General features: G+C 47.5%; 1 protein-coding gene and 1 long non-coding RNA gene across 3 annotated transcripts in view; one reads left to right on the forward strand and one right to left on the reverse strand.

Annotated features, from left to right (window-relative positions):
- Nucleotides 1-3,849: 3,849 nt before the first annotated feature.
- On the reverse strand, nt 3,850-25,952 carry LOC134949419 (uncharacterized). Its single transcript, XR_010183157.1, has 3 exons — nt 25,761-25,952; nt 24,614-24,803; nt 3,850-4,045 (listed from the first exon to the last, which is right to left on the reverse strand). It is a non-coding gene; the product is annotated as an uncharacterized LOC134949419 (long non-coding RNA).
- The window catches only part of ALKBH6 (alkB homolog 6), a 75,115-nt gene continuing 67,758 nt past the window's right edge, over nt 20,533-27,889 (forward strand). Inside the window, exon 1 of one of the 2 annotated variants that reach the window (XM_063937972.1) lies at nt 20,533-20,548. The gene's annotated coding sequence lies outside the window, so the exon portion shown is untranslated. The other variant, XM_063937970.1, reaches the window with a different exon arrangement.

Genomic DNA, 27,889 nt, shown 5'->3' on the forward strand with positions numbered 1-27,889 from the left:
ATGGTCCAGAGACGGAAGTCGTGGCAGTGACCAGGACGGCTGTCCTTACTGAAGACGGGCCCACGTGGATACACGCATCCCGAGTAAAGAAGATACCCAGCCCAAACCGCGAAGCAAGTCCAGGAGAGGTACTAACGGGGGCAGACAGCCCTGACCTCCAACAGGAGAGGTACTAACGGGGGCAGACAGCCCTGACCTCCAACCAAGATGACCTCACACATGGAGAAGATGATTGTGAACCACGGACCCCGCTGGGCATGTGTTATCCTAACCCTCATCACAGTCCTAACACTTCCCTGTAAGAACTGAGGTTAACATCTCACAAAAGGAAGGGGTGACCACCTTATGGTATAACTCCTCCAACACACACGTAGCCACCTATGTCTTAGATTACTTTATGTTCTCCAAGCTTGCTGAAGCAAAACACTCTATACACAAAAAAAAGAAAATCAGGAATATCTGAGACAGTTTATATTTGTGTTACTGATTCATGGTGGGGAACAGGGTACTATAGCGAAAGGCAATTCTTTCATTTATGGGACATGTTTAACAATCCAGCGTATCAGTCTAAGGCTATCCCTCAAGGTAAACCCCTAAGGCCTCATATAGCTACCTTCAAGGATATGATAGCCATTAACAATCCCACCTTTGAAGACATCCTAGCTATTGAAACTGGTTTCTCTGACATCAATTTCTGGTTAGAATGGATGAAATATAGCGCCAATAAACATAATAAAAGTAACTGCTATGTTTGTGGCAGATCTAGGCCTCACCTAGGCACAGTGCCCCTTAATATACCCCTAGAGCAGGAAAGTTGTTTTTTCAGCCTTTACAACGGCACCAAAAACCAATGACAGCCAATGTGAAATGTGGAAAAAGAAATATCCCATATTGTCAAAAGATCCCAACCCAGGTAATACTATAACCATATACCCTGGGAACTACACTTGTTATGTATCCAATATGTGGAGACATGAAACTTAGAACCAAGATAGACACACCTTGGAAAGGTGAATGTGCTTTGGCCATAATCATAATGCCACTTCACATTCTCCCAGACAGTCAACCCAAACATTCCCCTAATGTTCCCACTAACAGAAAGAAGCGGGAGCTTCCAGGAGGTAGTTTTGATCCACATGTATACATTGATACCATAGGGGTCCCAAGAGGGGTCCCAGATGAATTTAAAGCCAGAGATGAAGTGGCTGCAGGTTTTGAATCATTAATCCCTATAATTACTGTGAACAAAAATGTAGCTTGGATTAACTATATCTACTATAATCAGCAGAGATTCGTTAATGACACCAAGGATGCTCTTAAAGGAATAGCTGAGCAACTAGAAGCCACTTCCCAGATGACATTCCAAAATAGAATGGCCCTTGATATGATGCTTGCAGAAAAAGGTGGTACCTGTGTTTATATTAATAAAATAGAGGGCTGTTGCACCTACATTCCTGATAACACAGGCCCTAATGGTAAAGTCACCTTAGCCATCAGCAAACTAGAAACTTTGTCCATAGAACTCAAAAAGAACTCAGGTATAGATAACCCATGGAGCCAATACTTTGGTTGGTTTGAAAATTGGAAACAGGGTCTTGTTCAACTAGGAATCTACATATTGATTGTGATAGTAATTTTTTGTGTTGTTTTCTTTTGCATTATACCCTGCTGCAGAAAACTCGCCACAAAAGGTATTGAAAACTCGCTTATGTATGAAGCCGTCCTTACAATCCCTCCTAACTCCCCTGCAGCTTATAAGCAATACCTAACTGAATATAGAAATAAAAAGCTCTGTGTAAAGAATCATGTTATATAAATATATGATTCTAAGAGGGGATTGAAGGGTTAAACATGCTATATGAATTGTTATGTGTTTGAATAGACAAGTACGCACTCTCTACAAGATGCCCTTGTCTGTTCATATAATATAAGGCTTGTGTGTGTCTTATCTTCAAGGACAATTACATACCAGATCAAAACTGTTACTTCTGTGTGTTACTAATTATCCTGCATGTAATGTCGTATGCTACTTCTATTTATCCAATCATATGCTTGCACATATTGTATACACCCATGTACGTTGTCTTTATAAACCTTTGTTAACCATATAATAAAGCAGAGTGAATCTTAACTACTTGGTGTCGTGTGTTACGTATAGAGTTAAGCTTCGCTCTCACGGGTACCTAAGGGGTTATTAAATCGAGGTGGTTCAGAGATATAATCCTTTCAGGCAGATACTTATATCTCTTACTTAGGGATTCGCCTCCCTAGAAATATCTATGATTTATATACCATTAATATAAAAAGTACTATTGATACAGTCCTTAAAGAGTTGGATGACTGGCAGCATTTACAGTTATCTTACCTGGGAAGAGCAAACCTTATAAAGATGATTACCTTACCGAAGCTGCTGTACCCTATTCAGGTTCTGCCACTTGTGTTTACCAAGACAGATCTTAAACGAATAGATGCGGCTTTCCGACAATTTATTTGGAAAAAACCAAAACCTCGCCTCAGTCTACGGTTGTTACAAAGAACTAAATCTGAGGGAGGTATTAATTTTCCAAATATGGAAATCTACAACTATGCTGCTGTATGTAGACATATTAAAGATTGGATTTCACATTCTGAATTATATTCCAATTATTTAGTAGAACAATCCTTCCTTACCAATATAGATTTGGTCTATTTTCTACATTTTCATAAATCTGACATCCCAACAGAAATATTGGACAACCCTCTCTTAATGTCAGCATGGTCAGTTTGGCATACGATCCGCAATAAATGGAGACTTAACGCTTCATACTCTTTGTTTCTTCCTTGGCTTGGCAATATGAACTTTCAACACGGTTTGGCTTCTGCTCCCTTTACTCTATGGGCCCAACAGGGGCTTACTACAATTCGTCAGCTTACTGATGCAACCACAAAACATACTCTTACTTTTTCTCAGGCTCAATATAAATTTTCCTTTTTACAAATCCACAATTTTGCCTTTATGCAAGCACAACACTATGTCTCCAAAGTGACTTCTTATCTTTCTCCCGTGGACTGGGTGAACCAGTTGGATATCGCCTTTCAATCTTTATTTAACGCTAGAGGAGCTATCTCTATGTTTTATAAAATACTACGAACACCGTATTATGAAGGCCACTACGACACAGGCATTACTAGATGGCAGAGACACTTTCCTAATCTGAGTGAAACAACCTTTCTAAAAGCGCTTTTATATTCTAATCGTACCCTCCCAACTATTATGTACCAGGAAATGTTCTTTAAAATTTTCTATAGGGGATACATATCACCTTCTCGCTGTCAGTTGATGGGGTTGTCTCCCGATTCGGCATGTTCAAAGTGCAATCGACCAGAGGCTACTCTTTTTCACTGTTTATGGGATTGTACCCATATTAAAAAAATCTGGCTTCAAATAAAACAATTTGCTATTTCAGATTTGGTTAATTTTCTAACTTTATCCCCTGAATGGGCCATTTTTGGCATACTGACAACCACTTCTAGAATATCTCCAGGTTGTCGTAAGCTATTGTTAATTATATCAGCTGTGGCGAAAAAATGTATCTTACAGCAATGGATACATTCATCTCCTCCTTCCTTACAAATGTTTAAAGATAAACTTTTTCACGTGTTTAAAATGGATTGGATGGAGACTTCACTACATAAAGAACAACGCATTGAGAAATTTTTTGAGATATGGGAATCCTTTATTGATACTCTAAACATTTCAACAAAGACTCAGATTCATAATTGTTTTCGTACAACTTTATGGTATGAAACTGCAGTGTTTCTATCTGAACCCCCCATTCGATTGAGTTAACATCACCCCCCCCCCCCCTTTTTGTTTTTTTGTTGTGGGGCTACGGGCGACCTCTTTCCTCTTCTCTTTTCTTTACATCATATGTCCTTTCTTTCTCCTTGGCCTGCTCTTCCATACCTTTCTCTTCTCTTCTTTTCTCCTCTGTCTTTATTCTCTCTTCTTGGAAGATTACTTTCTTCCTGATTGATAATACACCGTCTTGATACTTTATAGATTCTATAAATTGGATGGAACAATTTGTACTACAGTTATTTTCTAATATATTGGTTATTTACTCATTATTCCATGAATTTCTGATGGCAGCCCTGAGTACAATAGATATATATGATCTATGCAGGATACTTACTGTTTCCTTAAAGCGTTGGAGATGGTGCAGCCAGGGCCTCAGCCGCTGGGAGGCAGCTTCTCTGTATTCTGGTGACTCCCTCTGTATAGGAGAATAAGGAGGCGAGGAAGCTGTGTCCTGTGTATCCCTGCCCCATACTGTCACCTGTCTATACCATGATAGATGTGACTGACACACACAAGGAACATGAGAACTTACACAGATCATCAGGTCATCTCTCAGTGTGAGGAAAGCCATAAGTGACTGTGACACAGCGTCAGACAGAGCAGATGAGGACCAGAGGCGGAACTACCGCCAGTGCAACCAGTGGGTTGCACTGGGGCCCGCCACTGTCCAGGGGCCCAAAGCATGTAATGAGTCAAACTGACTCATTACATGCCGATGTGTGCTGCGGGCAACCGCTGCCCGCAGCACACAGCCGCCCGGACAGGAGAGGAGAGCAGCGCAGGCAGCGGACACAGGGGAAGGAGGAGGAGGGAGGTGGAGGAAGGAGCCGCAGCAGCGCTGTGTTATAGGTTCAGGCGCTGCTGCTGCTGTCCCTCTCACTGGCGCACGCGTACCCAGAAACCCCCCCTGATTAACTGAAAAGATTTGTTTTTGAACGCGGGTCACAATCGTAGCTCTGCCCACTCGTGGCATTAGGCTCCGCCCACTTGCGGCATTTTACCCGCGATTCGCGTGCCTGTGGGGAGGGGATGTCATCATTCCAGCCAGGATCCCTAGTGCTGGAGAGAAGATTCAACGGGCTTCCTAGCCCTGCCAATAAGAGCCATAAAAGCAGGTGAATTAATCCATCAAGGCAGCAGTGTACACTGTGGTTGCTAACGTGTGTGTGTGTGTGTGTGTGTGTGTGTGTGTGTGTGTGTGTCATACTTGCCTACCCTCCCGGAATGGCCGGGAGGCTCCCGAAAATCGGGTGACCCTCCCAGCCCCCGGGAAAAGCAGGCAAGTCTCCCGATTACAGGGGTCCCCCCCTGCCCGGCTGCCCACTTAGCGAGTGAAGTGGGCGGTCCGGGCAGGCGATGACGCGATTCTTGTTGAATCGCGTCATGCAAGCCACGCCCCCCACTGTATAATGCTGGTAATTGCGGCATTACACAGTGGGGGCGTGGCTTGCATGACGCGATCCAGCAGCCACGCCCCCATCCCTCCTCTGGCCCGCCCCCGGCCCGCCCCCCCTCTTCACATCAGCTCACTGCCCGCCCCCCTGCTGAGCCGACTGGCTGCTCTCTGTCCGCCGTAAGGTGTAAAAGGGTCTCTACCTGGTGTAGTGGTGCTACTGTGCGGCGTAATTTGAATAATGGAGACTACTGTGCACCGTTTTATGAATTGGTATTATTTTGTGGCCACACCCCTTCCCCATGAAGCCACGCCCCTATGTATTTTTTTCGCGCGCCTACAACACGCACTGCCCCTGTTTTGCATGCAGGGATGGGGCTCTGATGCTGTTTCTTGCACACGGTGCTAAAACGTCTAATTACGGCACTGTTGCTAGGTATCCATTTCTCTGGCCCTGAGCAGTTCCCCCTCCTCACCAGATCCTCTCCAGGGATGAGGGGGTGGACTTGGATGGGATGAGGGGGGGGGGGGGGGCCCAAAGCATTTTGTCGCACCTGGGCCCACCGCTCACTAGTTCCGCCACTGATGAGGACATACTGGTCAGTACATCAGCAGCTAGTGACACTCGCTCCAAGGTCAGGATCAGGCGGTCACTGGGCTGTAGGACAGAAGTAACACGGTGTGAGTGGATATATGACTATAGACATATGAGGGGAGATGACAGGGCTTGTGTATTACTGTGTGTACAGAGAGAGACCCCATACAGTGTGTGTGGGGGAGATACGTGATGTATACAGTGATACACACATTATCCTCACCTCTAGGTCACATACAGACGGCTTGTGTTTCATCATTCTCCTGTAACATCTCGTTGCATTGCTGGACATGTCCTTCTCCTGTGGGGGGGGGGTCAGACGTTTTATCAGTATAATGTGTAATGTGTTTCTGTAACTAGTACATTATTCTATGTACAGTGTTCTGTCCACAGCTCAGCTGTTCCCATGTCTAGGTTTTTACTAAGGTCACATAGGCCTCAGCCACAGACGCCAGTGGTCTAAGGGTGGTATGGGTGGTCTATGGGTGGTATGGTGAGTGGTGCTGAGAGGGGGAGCAGGTACTATTTACCCAGGCTCAGGACTGATGGAGAGGCTCAGCAGGGGCCCAAGTCTCCCTCCTCTTAACTGTCAGCAGGAGCTCTTTCCTCTAGTCCAGCATACGCTGCTGCTGTGTGCTGGGCTGCAGTGTGGCCAGGTAGGCACTAAAAGTACCTTTTTCTCATACGTCCTAGGGGATGCTGGGGTCACATTCAGAACCATGGGGTAGAGACGGGATCCGCAGGAGACATGGGCACTTTAAGACTTTCAAAGGGTGTGAACTGGCTCCTCCCTGTATGCCCCTCCTCCAGACTCCAGTTTTAGAATTGTGCCCAGTGAGACTGGACGCACTACAGGGAGCTCTACTGAGTTTCTCTGAAAAAGACTTTTGTTAGGTTTTTTATGTTCAGGGAGGCTGCTGGCAACAGTCTCCCTGCTTCGTGGGACTGAGGGGAGAGAAGTATGACCCACTTCCAGTGAGTTCAAGGGCTCTGCTTCTGGCTACAGGACACCATTAGCTCCTGAGGGTTTGATCGCTGGGTACGCCTAGATGCTCACTCCCGCAGCCTGCCGTCACCCCCTTACAGAGCCAGAAGTCAGAAGACAGGTGAGTAGCAGAAGAAAAGAAGACTTCAGTGACGACATTATGAGGTACCGTGCGGCCCGTTTCACAGGCACTGCAGGGTGCAGGTCGCACGGGGGGTCGGGAGCGCCCTGGGCAGCATGTATATTTCCTCCTTTTTGGCTGGCAGAAGGGGACATTAGTGCCTAGGCACTGTCCTACCCCCGCCAGAGACATTAATTATTTATTTAAGAGCAGGAAGAAGCGCACCATTACGGGGGCGGGACTTCTTCCTCACTCGGCCAGCACAGCTCAGCGCCTTTTTCTCCTACATGCTGCGGAGACGCTGGTCCTCCCTCACTGCTGACACAGGTCTCAGAGTGCAAAAAAAAAGGGGGGGGGGGGCACACTGTAATTTGGGCAGTGTTTTTCAGATAAAAGCGCTGCAAGTCTGTTATCATGAGTCTATTCACAGGCTTTGTATGATTGCGCTGAGTTGTGAGCTGGTAAAAATCCTCTCTGTGTCCATCTGACAGTCTTACTGTGGGTCTGTCTCATATAAGCCGTTGTGTCTGTTGGTGTTTGATACACGTGTGTCGACATGTCTGAGGCTGAGTGCTCTTCCCAGGAGGAAGCTATATTAGGTACACAGACGTATGAGGGGGTGACCGTGTCGGCACCGCCGACTCCTGACTGGGTGAATGTCTTGAATGCAAATATGGAGCATATCAGTTAGAGATTAGAAATGTTACATACTGATTCCAACACGGACACGGATTCAAGTGTCGACTATAGTGATTCCACTTTAGATCCAAAATTGGAAAAGAGCATTCAGTACATGATTAACATATTCAGTACATGTATAACATAAAATGTTATTTTGCCCAGTTGCTACTCCCTGATACCGACACGGATACTGATTCCTGTGTCGACCAGATTGTTTCCTGATTAGATCCAATATTGTGCAGTACAATTAATGACGTATTAACGTCACAGAGAACCCTGCTGTTCCTGACGGAGGGTTTATATATGTATGTGGATTAATATATGTTTAAATGTATATAGTATGTATATGTATGTATAGATATATACGGATAGCTAATCTCATGTACCGAGCACTCTGTTTGAGAAAGAATCCTGGTGGCTTCCGATGATTATTCGTTCCCGCCGCGGACAGAATAAAGTGTGAGTCACTCCCTGCTCTGCATGGGACCATGTCACATATCCAGTGGATCGTATACAGGAAGCGACGCTATATCCTAGCTATGTAACCACGGGTACCTTACTTAGACCTGCCATGGCAGGCGCATGGGTGAGTAGGTTCCGGTATGAATGGTCGACCATGTTATGGTCGACAGTCATTAGGTCGACCACTATTGGTCGACATTGACATGGTCGACATGGACACATGGTCGACACATGAAAATGGTTGACACATGAAAGGTCGACATATGAAAAGGTCGACATGAGTCTTTTTACTTTTTTGGTGTCGTTTTTTGCGTAAAGTGACTGGGAACCCCAATTAGTGCACCGCGTCCCCTCGCATGGCTCGCTTCGCCCCGCGTCTAACAAAAAACAAAAAAAAACTCTTCAGTCAGTTCTGGATTCATTCGGAAAACTGGCAGTTTTCGAGACGCTTCCCCTCAACGATTTTTCAAATCGGCCTTACCAGTTCTCCTCCAAACGGGGAGGTAGTATGCGACGCAATACAAAAATTGTGTCTGAATCATGTCATTGTCCTGGTTCCCCCGTCACAACAGGGAGAAGCCGTTTAATCAAGCCTTTTCGTGGTCCTGAGACCGGACAGAGGCCAATCCTAAACGGAAATCCCTCGATTTCTACCAAAAGAAACTCGAATTCAAGATGGAATCTCTCAGGACAGTGATTTCCAGTCTGGTGGAAAGAGGTTTCATTGTTTCGGTAGACATAAAGGATGCCTACTTACAGATTTCCATTTTCCTCTGCGTCACTGAGGTTTGCAATTCAGAATTGTCATTACCAGTTTCAGACGTTGCCGTTTGGTCTATCCACGGCTCCGAGGATTTTCACCGACATAATGGCGGAAATGATGGTTCTCCTTCAAAAGCATGGAGTCACGATTATCCCGTACTTGGACGATCTCCTGATAATGGTGAGATCCAGGGACCAGTTGGTGTAAAACATTGCACTATCCCTGACAGTTCTTCAACAACATGGTTGGCTCCTAAACTTGCCAAAAGCAGAGTTAATTCCAACAACGCGGCTGTCGTTTTTTGGGAAGGATACTGTACACAGAACTACAGAGTCTTTCTTCCAGGGAAAAAGGCTCTGGAACTTCAGAGCCTGGTCAAACATGTTCTGAAACCAGCAAAAGTGTCAATCTATCAATGCATTCGGTTGCTGGGAAAGATGGTTGCGGCCTACGAGGCCATTCAGTTGGCAGATTTCATGCCAGAGTGTTCCAGTGGGACCTGTTGGACAAGTGGTCCGGATCCCACCTACACATGCACCGAAAGATTATCCTGTCTTCTGAGACCAGAATCTCACTCTTGTGGTGGCTACACAGCTCTCATCTCCTAGAGGGGTGCAGGTTCGGGATCCAGGACTGGATCTTGGTAGCCACGGATGCAAGCCTCCGAGGCTGGGGTGCAGTCACACGGAGGAAAATCTTCCAAGGAAGATGGTCAAGTCAAGAAACTTGTCTCCACATAAACGTTCTGGAGTTAAGGGCCATTTACAATGGCCTTCTGCAAGCGGAACATCTTCTTCGCGATCTGCCCGTATTGATCCAGTCGGACGATGTAACAGCAGTAGCATACATAAACCGCCAAGGCAGAACAAAATGAACGTTATGGTAAGAACTTACCGTTGATAACGTGATTTCTCTTATGTCCACAGGTATCCACAGGATAACATTGGGATATTGTCGAGCGACAGCGAAAATGGCACCAACACGGTCACGAGCTTTCTGGCCTCCCAGGATGCATTGGGGCCTCCACTATATAGTCCCGCCCACTGACTCAGTCAGATCAGTTCTTTCCACAGCGATTTTAGGCAGGAACATTAGGTAGAGACCTGTACAGGCGATAAGAACACACATGCACACCCTTCCATACAAGAAGGAAGAGGTTTTAGTGATTGTCTAGATCCTCAAATCAGATGCGTCAGGGTGGGATCCCTGTGGATACCTGTGGACATAAGAGAAACCACGTTATCAACGGTAAGTTCTTACCATAACGTTCATTTCTCTGGCTGGGTCCACAGGATTATCCACAGGATAACATTGGGATTCCCAAAGCCATTTTAGTGGTGGGGACGCTCCTGATTGCACAGGAGGACCTTTCGCCCGAAGTCTGCGTCATGAGAGGCAAAAGTATCCAAGGCATAATGTCTGATGAATGTGTTTATGGAAGACCATGTGGCTGCCCTACATATCTGTTCTGCTGATGCACCCTGTTGTGCTGCCCAAGAAGGACCTACCTTACGTGTAGAGTGTGCAGAGACATTAGCCGGAATAGGGAGATCTGCATGAGAATAAGATTCAGATATTACCATTCGGAGCCATCTCGCCAGCATCTGTTTACTAGCAGGCCATCCTCTTCTATGGAATCCGTAGAGGATGAAGAGGGAATCTGTTTTCCTGATGGCACTAGTACGATCTATGTAGATTTTTAAAGCCCGGACCACGTCCAGCGACGCTTCTCCCGCAGATAGTCCCGATACCTGAAAGGCTGGGACTACAATCTCTTCATTCAGGTGAAACTTTGATACCACCTTTGGAAGATAACTAGATCTCGTTCTGAGAACTGCTCTGTCTGGAAAAAAACTTAGGAAAGGAGACTTACATGATAATGCTCCTAAATCTGACACTCTTGTGGCTGACACCATTGCCAGTAAAAAAAAGAACTTTAACCGTTAACCACTTAAGATCTGTTCTCTCAAGTGGTTCAAATAAAGGACCCTGGAGAAATTTAAGAACTAAATTCAAATCCCAGGGAGCTGCAGGAGGAACAAATGGAGGTTGAATATGTACTACTCCTTGGAAAAACGTACGTACATCCTGTAGGTCAGCAATCTTCTGCTGGAACCATATAGTCAACGCTGAGACTTGCACCCTCAAGGAAGCAACCTTCAACCCTTTATCCAATCCTGCCTGCAGGAAATCCAAAATTCTAGCTACTTTAAACGATCTCGGATTGTAATTTTTTCCAGAACACCAATGAATATAGGCTTGCCATATTCTATGATATACACGGGCCGAAGAAGGCTTTCTTGCTCTAAGCATGGTTTGGATTACTTGCTTTGAAAATCCTTTAGCCTCTAAGATAGAGGTTTCAACAGCCACGCCGTCAAAGACAGGCGATCCAGATGACTGTGACAACAAGGACCCTGCATTAATAGATCTGAACGTTGAGGGAGCAGTATCGGTGCTTCCACGGACATTCTCAACAGATCTGTGTACCAATGCCTTCTTGGCCAAGCTGGCGCTATTAGAATGATTGCTCCTTTTGCCCGTTTTATCTTTCTCACTACTCTGGGTAACAGAGATATTGGAGGGAACAGATATGCCAGATGAAACCTCCATTCTACTGACAGTGCGTCTACCAGGACCGCTCCTGGGTCCCTTGTTCTTGATCCGTACCTCGGAACTTTGTTGTTTAGACGAGACGCCATAAGGTCTACCTATGGTAGACCCCATCTGTTCACCAGTGTCTGAAACACTTCTGGGTGTAGTGCCCATTCGGTTTCCTGAATAGTGTGCCGACTGAGAAAATCCGCTTCCCAATTTAGTACACCCGGGACAAATACTGCTGACAATGCCGGGAGATGGAGTTCCGCCCATTTTAGAATGGGAGTTACTTCCTCCATCAGACTCTTGCTGTGAGTTCCTCCTTGATGATTGAGGTATGCTACTGCCGTCGCATTGTCTGAGCGGATCTGGACTGGTCTTCCTTGTAGATTGTCCTTTGCCTGAACTAGGGCCAAGTAAATGGCTCTTATTTCTAACAGATTTATCGGCAGGCGACTTTCCCTTGCGGTCCATTTTCCCTGGAACCATAGGCTTCCGAGTACCACCCCCAGCCTTGCAGGCTGGCATCTGTCGTCAGGACTTGCCACTCTTTTATCCAAAAGGGTCTCCCCTTGTTTAAATGGTCTGTCTGTAGCCACCATGCTAGAGACCTTTTTACATTCACTGGAATCTTTATCATCTGCTTCTTTATTGTTTGATGATTTCCGTTCCATTTGGTCAAAATGAGATGCTGCAACAGTCTGGAGTGGAATTGCGCATATTCCACCATGTCGAACGTTGATACCATCAGACCCAACAGTCGCATTGCTGCATGGACTGACATTGTCTGGGCTTGCAACGCTTCCTGAGCCATGACCTGCACCTTGACTATTTTATTCTCTGGTAAGAGAACTCTCTGTAGGTCTGAATCCAATATGGCTCCCAAATGAACCATCCGCTGTGACGGATTCAGGGACGACTTCTCCCAATTTATGAGCCACCCGTGTCTCTGTAAACAAACTATCGTCTGTTGGAGATGGCTCAACAGTAAATCTTGCGACTGTGCTAAGATTAATAGGTCGTCTAGGTATGGGAATATTCTTATCCCTTGTTTGCGCAGACAAGCTGCCATAACCACCATGATCTTGGTAAACACCCTGGGTGCTGTAGCTAGCCCGAAGGGCAGAGCTTGGAACTGGAAGTGTTCCTTGAGGATGGCAAACCTGAGGTTTCACTGATGTGATAGTGCTATAGGCACATGTAGGTAAGCATCCCGTACATCCAGAGATACCATATAGTCTCCCGGTTCCATAGCCAACATTATGGAGCGTAACGTCTCCATGTGGAACTTCGGGATCCAAATGTAGTTGTTCAACATCTTCAGATTTAGAATTGGTCGATATGACCCATTTGGTTTCTGGATTAGAAACAGATTGGAGTAATACCCCTGTCCCCTTTGTGATGGAGGTACTGGGACAATCACACCTGACTGCAGTAATTTTTGGACTGCTTCTTGCAGGGCATTGGCCTTCGACTCTATACGATACGGGCTGGTGCAAAAAAATCTTTGAGGAGGCTGCCTCCTGAATGGGAACCCATACCCCTGAGATACTACCTTCTGCACCCAGGCATCTGCTGTTGACTGTTGCCATATGTGTGCAAATTGCAGGAGTCGGCCCCCAACCCTGGAATCCTCCAGGCGGAGGCCCGTCTCTTCAGGCTGAGGGTTTCTGTTCAGGTTTGGAAGCTGGCTTTTTGCTAGCCCACTGCTTCCTACCCCTGGATTTAAACTGGGGTTGTTTAGGCTCCTCTTTAGCTTTCGCTTTGCTTTGCCAACGAAATGAGCAAAATTTTAAACCCTTGGACTTAGAGTTATAGGTAGCCGGAAATCTGACCTTTTTCGATTCAGCCTCTGATTCTAGGATATCCGATAAAGGTTTTCCAAATAATATATTACCCACGAAAGGCAATGCTTCCAATTCTTTCTTGGACTCCGCATCTGCCTTCCAGGTCCGTAGCCAAACTGCTCTGCGAGTGACTACTGCCAGGGCTGAAGCTTTAGAAGCAACAGTGCCTACATCAATAGCTGCTTCTTCTACATACTGGGCAGATTGTCTTAAACGGCAAAGACGATCCTCTTGCTCCCTAGTAGGAGAGGGGATGTCATTCTCTAGTTCCTCAATCCATTCGCCCATTGCCTTTGCTACTCAGGCCGAAGCCATAGCAGGTCTTACCACTGCACCTACAAGAGAAAAAATATTTTTCAATAGGCTCTCTACCCTTCTGTCTGTGACATCATTCAAAGAGGTAGATGACAGTGGTAAAGCAGATTTATGCACGAGTCGCAGAACATGTGCATCTACTTTTGGAGGAACTTCTCTCTTTGAACAATCTCCAGCAGGAAATGGATAATAAGAATCCCATCTCTTAGGAATCTTATACTTTTTACTGGGCGCTGCCCAAGACTCATCCATCATTTCCGTCAACTCATCTGACGCTGGAAATTCAGCTTTCACTGACTTTGTTCGTTTGAATACAGGTGCTTTTGCTTTTAACGCTGTCTTGGCTGGTTCTTCCAGAGAAAGCACAGCCTTCACTGCATTAATGAGTTCAGCTACATCTTCTGAACTAAAGCTCTGCGACTGATCATCATACGGAGTTGAATCTATTGTTTCCGCATCATCATCCGATGTATCATCTTGTGTAGTCTGCCATACAGACGTATCTGTCTTAGTCTTACCTGCCCCTTGGTTGCTTGTAGAAGCTACTGGAACCAAACCATAGGAAGGGAGCTGCATGTATGGGTTCATAGTGTAACCTAACCCTTGAGGTGGTGCTACCGGAGCTAACCTGTCCGCTATTGAAGACAGAGTCTTTGCGAACATATTCCATGGAGGCTCTACTGGAGGTTGAACTAACTCCTGTTTTTTACTTCGCTGAAAAGCGAAACAGTTTGCACACAAACCCTCATAAGTGACCAATTGATTCATATCAATTACCCCTGACTTACAAGATAAGCATGTTAGGGCTATGGGAGTGCTTGACAAATTCTCCTCATCACTTTTGCCGCTCACAGACATTTTATCTGATATTGACTACACAATTTTGTGACTGAAAAACACCCTATAATCAGTATATAGAGGTGAAATTAATCTGACCACAGTGCACCTGATTTGAGGGTCAGAACAGGACTGACATTACACAGAAAAGTCAGCACACATACTAGCAGTCAGTCTCATGTTAAAGCATTAGACATTGTCATATGAGAATACAACCTCCATAACAACTTACACATAAGTAGGAAAATTGTACTTCTGTTTTAACTGGTTCTAATTTCAACATAACATGCAGAAAACACAGTAATATACAGGTCTCATATGCAATAGGTACTAAAAAATTAACAATGCATACTAAGAAGTAGAGAGAATTTTTAGTACTGTATACCCTGCCTCCAGAGAGCGGGATACAGGGAGACTCAACACACTTCCATATCCAAGCAAATACGCTCGTAAGACGCTGAGTGGATTCAGACGCTACTGGTGTACACTGCCGCTCTTGGTAACTGATAACGGACACGGACGGTCACCAACGGACACGGACGCTGAGCGACTCCACGTGCATGCAGACGCTAAAGGCCTGCGACTCGGTCTGGGCGGGTTTATATCCAGTGTACACAACCGCAGCGTCTAAGCTGCGACCGAGTACCCTCGTGTTAGCGTCTGAGCCGGAAGTGAGGTCATTCAGTTCATGAAACGAGAGACACGCGGGAACTGGCCATGAACTCGGAGGAGGAACGGCCAGGAGAGCGTCTGAAAAAAACCCCTGTTGACTTAAACTCCCAGGATCGCGGCCTCTACCTAGTTCTGGCGCCTATGATCCCCGGAGCGTAGCGCTGTCACACTCGAGATGTTCGGCGCATCAACACACTGTTTGTAGTCTCCACCAAATCAGTGTAGCTGTGTCCTGACCCCTCTAGTAAGAGGAAGTCCATAGACTCACCGTCTCCCCATGCTTCGGCCACAGCCTGGTTACGTCTGCTGGACCTGCTAGAACATTCGACACAGACGCCCGTCGAGACAGCACTGTATTGCGGAGGTAAGCGTTGTTGCGACCCGGTGGGGAGTTGTTGGAGCGACTCTTTCTAATATGCGTTTAAGACGCTGTTAAGAGAAGTCGCTCTAAAAAACATTATAGTAAGTCTATAAAAATAAAGTAATGAAAACTTGAGGCTGCTTTCACAGCAGCCCTGTGACCATGCAGCTTCCTGCCGCACCAAGCAAAAAACTGATCTGACTGAGTCAGTGGGCGGGACTATATAGTGGAGGCCCCAATGCATCCTGGGAGGCCAGAAAGCTTGTGACCGTGTTGGTGCCATTTTCGCTGTCGCTCGACAATATCCCAATGTTATCCTGTGGATAATCCTGTGGACCCAGCCAGAGAAAAGCAAAGCGGCGATGGCAGAAGCCACAAAGGTCCTCCGCGGGGCGGAAAGACATACAAATGCTCGGTCAGCAATCTTCATTCCAGGGACTTCTTCAGCAGACACGATCTCCATCCAGGAGAGTGGGGCCTCCACCAAGAGGTCTTCGCTGAGGTGACAAGTTGTTGGGGAGTTTCCTCAAGTAGACATGATAGCATCTCGTCTCAACAAGAAGCTTCAGAGATATTGTCCCAGGTCGAGAGACCCTCAAGCAACAGCAGTGGATGCACTGGTGACACCGTGGGTGTTTCAGTCGGTGTATGGATTTTCTCCATTTCCTCTCACTCCAAAAGTTCTAAAAATCATAAGAAGAACAAAGATTTGAGTAATCCTCATGGTCCCAGAATGGCCAAGGAGGGCTTGATATCCAGATCTTCTGGAATTACTCATAGGAGATCCCTGACCTCTTCCTCTGCGCGAGGACCTACTACGGTAGGGGCCGTGCGTGTATCAAGGCTTACCGTGGCTATGTTTGACGGCTTGGCTTTTGAGCACAAAATCCTAGCCATGAGGGTATTCCCAGTGAAGTCATTACCACACTTATTCAAGCCAGAAAAAGGGTAACGTCTAAACATTACCACCGTAGTTGGAGAAAATATGTTCTTGGTGTGAATCCAAGAAGGCTCCTACGGAAGAGTTTCAGCTAGGATGTTTTCTCCATTTTCTACGAGCAGGTGTGGATGAGGGCCTAAAATTGGGCTCAATTAAGGTACAGATTTCAGCCTTATCGGTTTCTTTCAGAAACAATTGGCCTCCCTTCCAGAAGTTCAGACTTTTGGGAAAGGCATGTTGAACATCCAACCTCCATTTGTGTCTCCTGTGGCACCGTGGGATCTTAATATGGTGTTGCAGTTCCTTCAATCACATTGGTGTGCAGTGGCGTGCGGTGAGGTCAGTGGCTGGTGAGGCTCTGTAGCCATAATCTCTGTGGAGTCCCGACGATGTCATCTTCTGCCGCCGTGCCAATGCCCACTACTGCCGCCACTAATGGGTGCCGACCCTGCCAATGGCCTACAAAATCGCCGGCATCAACTGCCTGACCCCCAGCCGCTAATCTGCATCTCATTCTGATGCCGCCAGTGCCTGCAGCCTTCCTGCTCATCAAACTTGTGATGAGCAGGTGGCTAATACATTGTCAATTTTTATAAATTTATGGGAGACAGAGAGGTGGAATATGGGGAGATGGGAGAGAGAAGAGAAATATGAAGACAGGAGGGATAGACAAGAGAGTAGGCACAGGGGAAGATGGCAGAGAGAGAGGAATAGGGTGAGAAGGAAGAGAGACGGAATAGGGGGCAGAAGGAAGATAGAGAAGGAATAGAGAAGATGGCAAAGAGAGAGGAGAAATAGGGGTATACGGGAAAGAGGAGAGTGAGAGGAATAGAGGGAGATGACAGAGAGAGAGAGAGAGAGAGGAGCAGGAGCAGGCTGGCAGACTGGGGGTAATAGTGTTGGAGAGCAGGGGGCAGGATTGGAGTAACAGTAGTGCAGAATAGGGGGACAGGCAGGGAGTAATAGAAGGGGGACAGGATGGGAGTAGTGGTGGGAAAAAGTGGGCAGTATGGGATCTCACCTCCTCTTATGCAGCTCCCGGGTCCCAGCCACTGTTACTCCTTCCATGCAAGCTCACACAGGACGGACATACAGCCTCAGTAGAAGTTATGGGTTCCGCTCCTCTGGTGTTCTCCGCATAGTCCAGGGGAGCATGGGCGTGGCCTGCAATCAGGTTGGGAGTGGGGCAGGGCTGCACCTCTGCACCAGGTGTACATAAGGCTCTTTGTTTTCTGGCTGCCCGCAGCTGTGCCCTCCTCATCACTGGAGCTGTCTGTCCAGGCTCTCTTTGTGACAGTCCAGGGGCAAATGCAGGATTTTTAGGGGGGAGGGGGTTCCAGATGTGAGAGAGAGGGAGAGAGATAGAAATAGAAGAGAGTGCACATATATGGAAACCTCCAAGCCGTGTGTGTGTGTGTGTGTGTGTGTGTGTGTGTGTGTGTGTGTGTGTGTGTGTGTGTGTATAAACACAGAGCCAAGGAGACATGGGGAGGGAGAGACAGACAGACATGGGGAGAGAGGGGGACATGGGGGGGAGGAAGAAAGAGGGAGTGAGACACAGACATGTTGAGAGAGAGACATACAAGCTGAGAGACAGTTCTGGAAAGAGAGTAACTTGGGTGGTAGAAAGACAGGGACAAAGAGACACAAACATGGAAAAAGAAATGGACATGGGGAGTGAGAGACAGACATGAGGTGGGATAGAGACACACATGGAGAGAAACAGACACAGGGAAAGAGAGACAGACACAAGGAGGGATAAGACATGGAGAAAGAGACAGACATGGGGAGGGAGAGGGAGTGAAACACACACACATGGGGAGGGAGCAGACATGGAGAGAGAGAGACACACAGGGAGAGATATACAGAGACGTGGAGACAGACACATGGAGAGAGAGACAGACATACGGAGAGAGAGAGACGAACAGAGAACGGACGAAAGAGAGGAGTGACATGGGGGGGGGAGATATGGAGAGACAGACAGTGACCAAGAGAGACAGACATGGGCAGGTAGAGATACAGGAAGAGAGAGAGACACACACACACATTGGGAGGTAGGAGGAGACATGGAGAGAGATACAGACACAAGGAGAGAGAGAGGGACAGACAGACATGGGGAGAAAGAGACCGAGACAGGGAGAGAAAGACACAAGTAGGGAGAGACTGAGGAAATTGGTATGTTAACCCAGTGGTTCTCAAACTGTCATCAGGACCCCACACGGTTCACGTTTTGCATGTCACCCAGCAGATGCACTGTGTGTCACCAACTGTCACATTTTAAAAATCTACAGGTGACCTGCAAAACATGAACCGTGTGGGGTCCTGAGGACCGAGTATAAGAACCTGTGCCCCTATTCCAGGTGCTACAAGGGCAGCGTTTCCACAGCAGCTGTTAATACGTAGAGGTTAGTTACGCCTGAAACAAAATACATGATGAAACAGCGCTCAACAGAATAATATAATATAAAAGAGATGGCATGGTTAATATATTAAAACACTTTAATATGGCAAATATCCCATGTATATCACAGAAATAGTAAAGTGACTATTGCAATTAGCATTAAAATCACATATGTTTAAAAAGGGCATGAAGTAATATGTAACAGTTTATGCCCCTGTTCCAATAATACAGAATACATTTCAATATACCTGTTCCTAGTATAGGCTCTCATTCCGAGTTGTTCGCTCGCTAGCCGCTTTTCGCAGCAGTGCACACGCTAAGCCGCCGCCCTCTGGGAGTGAATCTTAGCTTAGCAGAATTGCGAACGAAGTATTCGCAATATTGCGAAAAGGTTTTTCTTTGCAGTTTCTGAGTAGCTCGAGACTTACTCTTCCAGTGCAATCAGTTCAGTGCTTGTCGTTCCTGGTTTGACGTCACAAACACTCCCAGCGTTCGCCCAGACACTCCCCCGTTTCTCCAGCCACTCCCGCGTTTTTCCCAGAAACGGTAGCGTTTTTTCACACACTCCCATAAAACGGCCAGTTTCCGCCCAGAAACACCCACTTCCTGTCAATTACACTACGATCAGCAGATCGAAGAAAAAACATTGTAATGCCGTGAGTAAAATACCAAACTTCTTAGCAAATTTACTTGGCGCAGCCGCAGTGCGAACATTGCGCATGCGCAGTTAGCGGAAAATCGCACCGATGCGAAGGCAAATAACGAGCGAACAACTCGGAATGAGGGCCATAGTCCCTGAGGGGTGATAGGCAATCTATTGATGAGCACAAAATCAACAGCAGTGAATAATTACCGCAGCTGATGGTAGGGTCACAATGGACAAGGTCGCATTCTGGCGGCCGGGATCCCGACGTCGGTATGCTGACTGCCAGGATCCCAGCTGCCAGTCAACCATACCCAATGCATTTGAATGACTACTTCTACCTGGTGTAGGATTGTGACCCTACCATCAGCTGCGGCAACTATTCAATGCTGCTGATTTTGTGCTCATCAATAGACTGCCTATCACCCCCCAGGGACTATACTAAGAACAGGTATACTGAAATGTATTCTGTATTATTGGAACAGCGGCATAAACTGTAACATATTACCTCATGTACTTTTTAAACATATGTGATTTTAGCTCAGATTGCAAGCTGATTGTCACTTCACTATTTCTGTGATATACATGAGATTATTATTTGCCAAATTAAAGTGTTTTAATATATTAACCATGCCAACTTTTATATTATTATATGTTATTCCAGTGCTGGATTAAGAGGGGACCCAGGGGGTAAGTACCCCGGGCCCCCCAGGTCTAAGCTGCTGTCCACTGACAATTCTACTGTCTACAGGCTCCACCGCCAGCAGCAGCAGCAGCTGCTGGGAGAGCTGTGCCCGTGTCGGAGCCTGGAGAGAAATAGAATAATCCCCTACGGCTACACCCTTGATGTTTCTACTGGAGGGCGGGTGACACGTGGAAACGCCCGGGATGCCCGCTGCCAGCAGCAGCAATACAGTCCCTTACAAGGCTGCGTGCCGTAGCCGGTGTCTAAGCCCCTGTCCCAGTACACAGGATTCATTAGAGTGGAGGAGGAGGCGAGGATTGACAAAAGTGCGCCCGCCTCCTCACTGCCCTGCGATCTGTCTCTGTCCCAAACTCCCGTCGCAGCATCAGCTCCAGCTCGTGGTGTTAGGTGAGGAACTCTGAAGAGCAACAGCAGGTTAGATTAAAGTGGACTGATGGGGGAGAGTGCTGGGCACAGGCTGTACTGCACACACCCAGCTCAGACACTAACAAGTGCTTTGTTTAGTGTTTGGGACACTGGCTGAAATCTGCCAATGTGGCTGTGTGCATATGTGAACGTGGCTGTGTGCATTTGCGTGTGTGTGCATATGTGAACGTGGCTGTGTGCATTTGCGTGTGTGTGCATATGTGAATGTGGATGTGTGCATATGCGTGTGTGTGCATATGTGAATGTGGATGTGTATTTGCGTGTGTGTGCATATGTGAATGTGGCTGTGTATTTGCGTGTGTGTGCATATGTGAATGTGGCTGTGTATTTGCGTGTGTGTGCATATGTGAATGTGGCTGTGTATTTGCGTGTGTGTGCATATGTGAATGTGGCTGTGTGTGCATTTGCGTGTGTGTGCATATGTGAATGTGGATGTGTATTTGCGTGTGTGTGCATATGTGAATGTGGATGTGTATTTGCGTGTGTGTGCATATGTGAATGTGGATGTGTATTTGCGTGTGTGTGCATATGTGAATGTGGATGTGTATTTGCGTGTGTGTGCATATGTGAATGTGGATGTGTGTGGCTACGTTCTTTGCAGTTGGACACACCTCTTTGTTGGTATACTACATTTTCCAGCTATCTAAGGGGGGGTTACTGTTGGCACTGGGTATGTCTCGTAACAGCCCTGCCCCTGAGTCTGTGCCCACAGGCTTGATCGTCTCCCCTCCGTCTGCAGCGTTAGTGTCGAGTAGACGCGCTGCACAAAAGACAACTGGGGGTGGAGACATCCTCCAAGAAGGCACTGAGGAGCGGGACTCTGAAGGAGAATCATTAAACATATTTTCTGAGGTGGGGGTGAGAGGTGGTTATTAAATCCTGACATCAGGGAAGGGGGCCCCCCTGTTTTCAGTGCCCCAGGACCCCAGAAGGCTTAATCCATTTATTCTATTGTGTGCTCTTTCATCATTTTTGGTAGGGGAGAGAGATAGAGAGAGATAGAGACTGACATATGGAGGGAGAGAGGCATGGAGAGACAGACACCAGGAGAGACAGACACCAGGAGAGACAGAAACAGGGAGAGACAGACATGCAGAGAGACATGAAGAGAGTGATATGGGAAGGGAGAGGGAGACTGGTTTGGGAAGGGACTCAGAGAGAGGGACACACAGAGAAAGAGAGAGACAGCTACACACGGAGAGAGAGAGAGAAAAACAGGCATGAGGAGAGAAGACAGGGACAACTTACCCGATCAGCCGGCCAGCCAGCCTCCTCCAGCATGGTTGGTTCTATATCGGAGTGGGAGAAGGGACCTTGTGACGTACCTAGGGGAGGAGCTACGGCCGAACAGGGTACCCGAAAAGTACGCTCGCCACGCTTCGCTTGCCACGCTTCGGTAATTGTTGGTGACGGGGATAGTAGAGCAACTGTCCCGTTGGCCTAGCTCCTCCCCCTTGTGTTGTGGCTCCTCCCCCTGATGGAAAAGGTCCCTTATGCCACTTGGATCTAGCCTCAACCCTCCAGCATGCCAGTCACGGACCTGCTGCAGAGTCACTTCCTCACCCGACCTCTGAACTCTCAAAGGCCCATAGGAACTGCCTGAGAGGAGCTGGCCGGGTGAAGTGACTCTGCAGCTCCCCCTACAGTTCAGTCAGCCCAGCCTCCACATAAGTATAATGAGGCTGTGCTGCAGCTGCGTGCACATTACAGACAGAGTGAGCCTGCCCTGCTGCCTTGAAGTCCTCCGTCTCCGGTAAACTTCGGGGGGGGGGGTCACAATCGGCAGCCCGTGGTGTAAACTCGGGTGGGGGGTGGACATTGTTTGCGGCAGTCAGCCCGGGAAAGGGGGTGGATTGGTATTCTGACAGTACAATCCACCCCTGCTGCCACTGCCCAATCATTCAGTGACAGGGGCGTGCTCTCATATCTGAAAGCACGCCCCTTGTCAAAGCGGCACTCCTAGAGGTGCCGCTTGCAGGGCTTTTTGTAATGGGCTTTTACTGCCCGATGCCTGGCCCCGCCCACCGCTATCGGCCCTCTCACATAGCCAGCGGGAGGCACCGAAAGCGGTGCCTCCGATTCATAAGTAAAACTGTTTTTTTTTACATAAAAAGATGATTAAAATATAAAGTCTAAGCACATACTTATGACACATCATATGTGTCATAAGTATCTTCTTTCTATTATTTTAATCATTTATGACAGGGGAGGCACTGCCTCCCCTGACTGCACGTCCCTGTTGGTTTGCACCTTTACAGAAGGTGGAGTTGAAGTTCCCCACTTGAAAAGTGGTCATCCTGTTGGCCTTGGCTTCTGCAAGGCGAGTGTCTGAGTTAGCAGCCTTGTCTCACAAGAGCCCTTATTTGATCTTCCATGAAGATAGAGCAGAATTGAGGACACGTCAACAATTTCTGCCGAAGGTGGTTTCATCTTTCCACATGAACCAACCTATTGTGGTGCCTGTGGCCACTGATGCCTTCGTTGAGTCAAAGTTTCAAGATAGTCAGAGCTTTGAAGATTTATGTCGTCAGACCGGCTCAGATTAGGAAAACAGAGGCTCTGTTTGTCCGGTTTGCTCCCAACAAGATGGGGTGCCCTGCTTCCAAGCAGACTATTGCACGCTGGATCTATGGTACGATTCAGCATGCTCATTCCACGGCTGGATTGCCGTTACCGAAACGGTGAGGGCCCACTCTACTAGAAAGGTGGGCTTGTCCTGGGCGGCTGCCGGAGGGGTCTCGGCATTGCAACTTTGCCGAGCAGCTACTTGGCAAACACTTTTGCTAAGTTTTACAAGTTTGGTACTTTGGCCGATGATGACCTCAAGTTTGGTCATTCGGTACTGCAGAGTCTTTCGCACGCTCCCGCCCGTTCTAGAGCTTTGGTATAACTCCATGGTTCTGAATGTGACCCCAGCATCCTCTAGGATGTATGAGAAAATAGGATTTTAATACCTACCGGTAAATCCTTTTCTCTTAGTCCGTAGAGGATGCTGGGCGCCCGTCCCAGTGCGTACTGTATCTGCAGTTATTACTTATGGCTACACACATGTTGTGTTACGGTTCTTGTCAGCATGTTGCTGCAATCGTTCATGCCGTTGGCTTTTATTCTGTTGAATGCCACGTTCTGTGGCATGCTTGAGGTGTGAGCTGGTAAGAGGCTCACCGTGGTTTAACAATAAATCCTTTCCTCGAAATGTCCATCTCCCTGGGCACAGTTCCTATAACTGGAGTCTGGAGGAGGGGCATAGAGGGAGGAGCCAGTTCACACCCTTTGAAAGTCTTAAAGTGCCCATGTCTCCTGCGGATCCCATCTATACCCCATGGTTCTGAATGTGACCCCAGCATCCTCTACGGACTAAGAGAAAAGGATTTACCGGTAGGTATTAAAATCCTATTTTTTTCTGTATTTTTTCTAAGGGTGCAGGGCCACGGCTTACATGATTAGGACACGCCCTGCGAAAAGTAACTTGGCCCAGCCAGGCTTCCTACTGCCCTGGGTATGGTGGGTGGTACTCTGCTCACTTTACACTTCATTTTTTGTGGTATTTTTTTACCTTATATTATACACATGGATATATAGTCTAATATTAGTGAGTTATTTCCATATGTGCACCTAGAGGGCCTGCAATAAGGGCTGGTTACAATAGCAGAGATGCCAATGGGAAGAAGCTGTTATGGGATAGATAGAAGGACACGACATGGATTACTGGACCTACCACGTACCTAAATGTAATAGCCTCCGAGTTCCAGAGCTGAGGTAGTTTTGTGCGAGAGTGCCCATTTTTGTTTAAAGCAGCAATCATTCACATGGCAAAACCATCTTGGTTTTGCCTTGTAAATGATTGCTGCTTTAAAAAACAGGCAGTCACACAAAATTCCCGCACCTCTGGAACGCGGAGGCTATTGCATTTAGCCGATGGAGTTAGTAGTTACAATTGGTTGAGAGTGTATATCCCCTGTAATAAATACATATAAAACAGCTTCTATTTCCCATTGATGAGGATAAATTATGCGTCACACTTACAGATACACCTTGCAGCTGTCTCAGCGCTGTGATATCAGTGGGAGACATGGATAAATATCGGGACACGTGGCAGTGACTTCCATGTGGAGATCCACTCACTGCCACAGCTAGTACGATGACGGCCACCAGTCTGACGTTCATGGCTTATGTGCTGCTCTGGGTGCAGGGATCTTCTGTTGCTCCTGGAAACCTGTGTATATGACCTGAGTTAGTGTCTGTACCTAGTATACATATATTACATACACAGATGTGTAAGAGCTGCCTGACACATAACCAGTAGTGGCATATTATTCCCTGTACATGTATACAGAGACACACTGCACTCCCAGTATACTATATATACACTGCAGTGACTATACACAGGTAATATGCATTACTGTATATTGCTACATAATATTCCCTGTACACGTATATGCTCCCAGTATACTATATCCACCGCAGTGACTATACACAGGTAATATGCATTACTCTAGTATTCCCTGTACATGCATATGCTCCCAGTATACTATATCCACCACAGTGACTATACACAGGTAATATGCATTACTCTAGTATTCCCTATACATGTATACGCTCCCAGTATGCTATATATACACAGCAGTGACTATACACAGGTAATATGCATTACTGTATATAACTACATAGTATTCCCTGTACATGTATACGCTCCCAGTATACTATATATACACAGCAGTGACTATACACAGGTAATATGCATTACTGTATATTGCTACATAGTATTCCCTGTACATGTATACGCTCCCAGTATACTATATATACACACAGCAGTGACTATACACAGGTAATATGCATTACTGTATATTGCTGCATAGTATTCCCTGTACATGTATACGCTCCCAGGATACTATATACACACACAGCAGTGACTATACACAGGTTATATGCATTACTGTATATTGCTCCATAGTATTCCCTATACATCAGGCATGTCCAAACTGCGGCCCTCCAGCTGTTGAAAAACTACACATCCCAGCATGCCCTGACACAGCTTCTCTGACAGCAAAACCGTGTCAGGGCATGCTGGGATATGTAGTTTCACAACAGCTGGAGGGCCGCAGTTTGGACATGCCTGCTATACATGTATACGCTCCCAGTATACTATATACACACAGAATAAGATCCTCACCTGCCGGGTTATACAGCGTCTCTCCAGTGCTGGTCTCAGATGTAGCCACAGTCTTGCCATGATTCGTCCTTTATATTTCAGTCTCCAGGAGGAAAATGTCTTAATTTTCATGATAAGATTTCTTCTTGCGTCCAGAATACGAGTGACAGGAGAGAGGTGACAGCGGCCGCTGGGAATCCTGCACTACTTTCACTTTCCTTCCTATAGAGCTATCTGGGATGATTCTTCCTCCTGTCACACAACAAGGACCTCCCCCTGTTACAGGTAAAAGCTATGTACAGAGCAAGGATTCCCCATATGATGCATATATTACTGTAGCCTCCATATTGTTACATCTGTCTGCATTATGTGGCTGGCAGTGTTTGCTACGGAATATGTTAGATATAGTAATAGGCCCTGCACACTGGCCAATACCACTGAAAGATATGAACGATCTCGTTCATTAATGAACCAGATATCGTTTTTATCTTTCAGTGTGTATGCACCAACGATGAACGTTGCGTGGCCCCGCGCTCGTTCATCATTGGTGCCGACCAGGGGTTAAAGTGAGCCGGAACGGGGCGGAACTGCGTTCCGTCAGTTCCACCAGGAGACGGAACGCAGTTCCGCCTCCCCCCGGCTCACCTAACCCGATGTCCCGGGCGGCGCTGCAGGGAGATGCCGGGCGCCCGCTGAGATCGCGTTACCAGCGGGCGCCCGTCTCCCTCTCCGCATCGGCAGCCGGAGCTCAGTACTGAGCTCCGGCTTCCGGCTCTGTCAGTGCGCGCTATGGGAGAGACGTCATGACGTCTCTCCCATAGTGCCGAGGAGCGGGCGGCGAGAGAGGACTGCGGCGGGAGCGGGGCTTGGTAAGTATGGTGCTCCCCCCCCTCCCTCCTATATGTGTACCACTAGCTGCGTTTCTACTGGGAGCTAGTTACTGGGGGGCTTTTACTACTGGGGGGCTTTACTACTGGGGCAAACTACAGAGGGGCAAAACTACTGGGGGGGCTTTACTACTGGGGCAAACTACAGAGGGGCAAACTACTGGGGGGCTTTAGTACTGGGGGCAAACTACTGGGGGCTTTACTGCTGGGGCAAACTACAAGGGGCAAACTACTGGGGGCATTACTACAAGGGGCAAGCTACAAAGGGGCAAACTACTGGCAGCATTACTACTGGGGGCTAAACTACAAGGGGGCATAATTACAGGAGCTAAACTACTGGGGGGTATAACTACAAGGGGGCAAACTACTGGGGACATTACTAACTTTGGCAAACTACATGGGGGCTAAACTACAGGGGCTAAACAACTGGGGGCACAACTGCAGGGGACATTACCACTGGGGGATAAACTACATGGGGCAAACTACATGAGGGCTAAACAACTGGGGGCACAACTGCAGGGGACATTACCACTGGGGGATAAACTACATGGGGCAAACTACATGAGGGCAAAACTACTGGGGGCATTACCACTCAGAGGCTAAACTAAAGGGGGGGGGGGGAGTAAATTGCTGGGGTCATAACTGCAGGGGCATTACCAGTATGGGCATGACTACTGGGGCTAAACTACAGGGGCTAAACGACTAGGGGCAATACTACACAGGGGCATTACCATTAAGGGCATTACTGATGGGGTGCACAGCTAATGAGGGCATTGTAAAGGGGGCACTACTGTTGGGGGCATTGCATAAGGGGCACTACTACTGTGGGCATTGTATAAGGGGTGCTACTGCTGGGGGCATTACTGTATGGACCGACAAAGAAGCTGCGTTCCCGGTCCGCCCTCCGTCGCTCCACCCCTACCATCGCCGCCGCACTGGAAGCCCAGGTTCCAGACTCCCAGCTGCAGCGGATCTGGGACCAGGCCGGCTTTATTATCCCTGCCGCTGCATCGAGCTCCTGTGACCGCGGCGCTACTAGTTCAAATCTGTCGCTGATTGGCTGCCGGTCCGCAGCAGTTTTGAATTATTAGCGCCGTGGTTACAGGAGCTCGATGCGGCGGCAGGGATAATAAAGCCAGCCTGGTTCCAGATCCACTGCAGCCGCCCTCAGCCTCTTCTGCCGCCCCGCCCTCAGACCTCTGCGCACCCACAGCCTCCTCCTCCGCACTATCTCCGAGGCCCACAGCCTCCTCCACGTCACGC

This window comes from Pseudophryne corroboree, chromosome 8 (assembly GCF_028390025.1).
Source record: "Pseudophryne corroboree isolate aPseCor3 chromosome 8, aPseCor3.hap2, whole genome shotgun sequence".
In the NCBI taxonomy this organism is placed as follows: Eukaryota; Metazoa; Chordata; class Amphibia; order Anura; family Myobatrachidae; genus Pseudophryne; species Pseudophryne corroboree.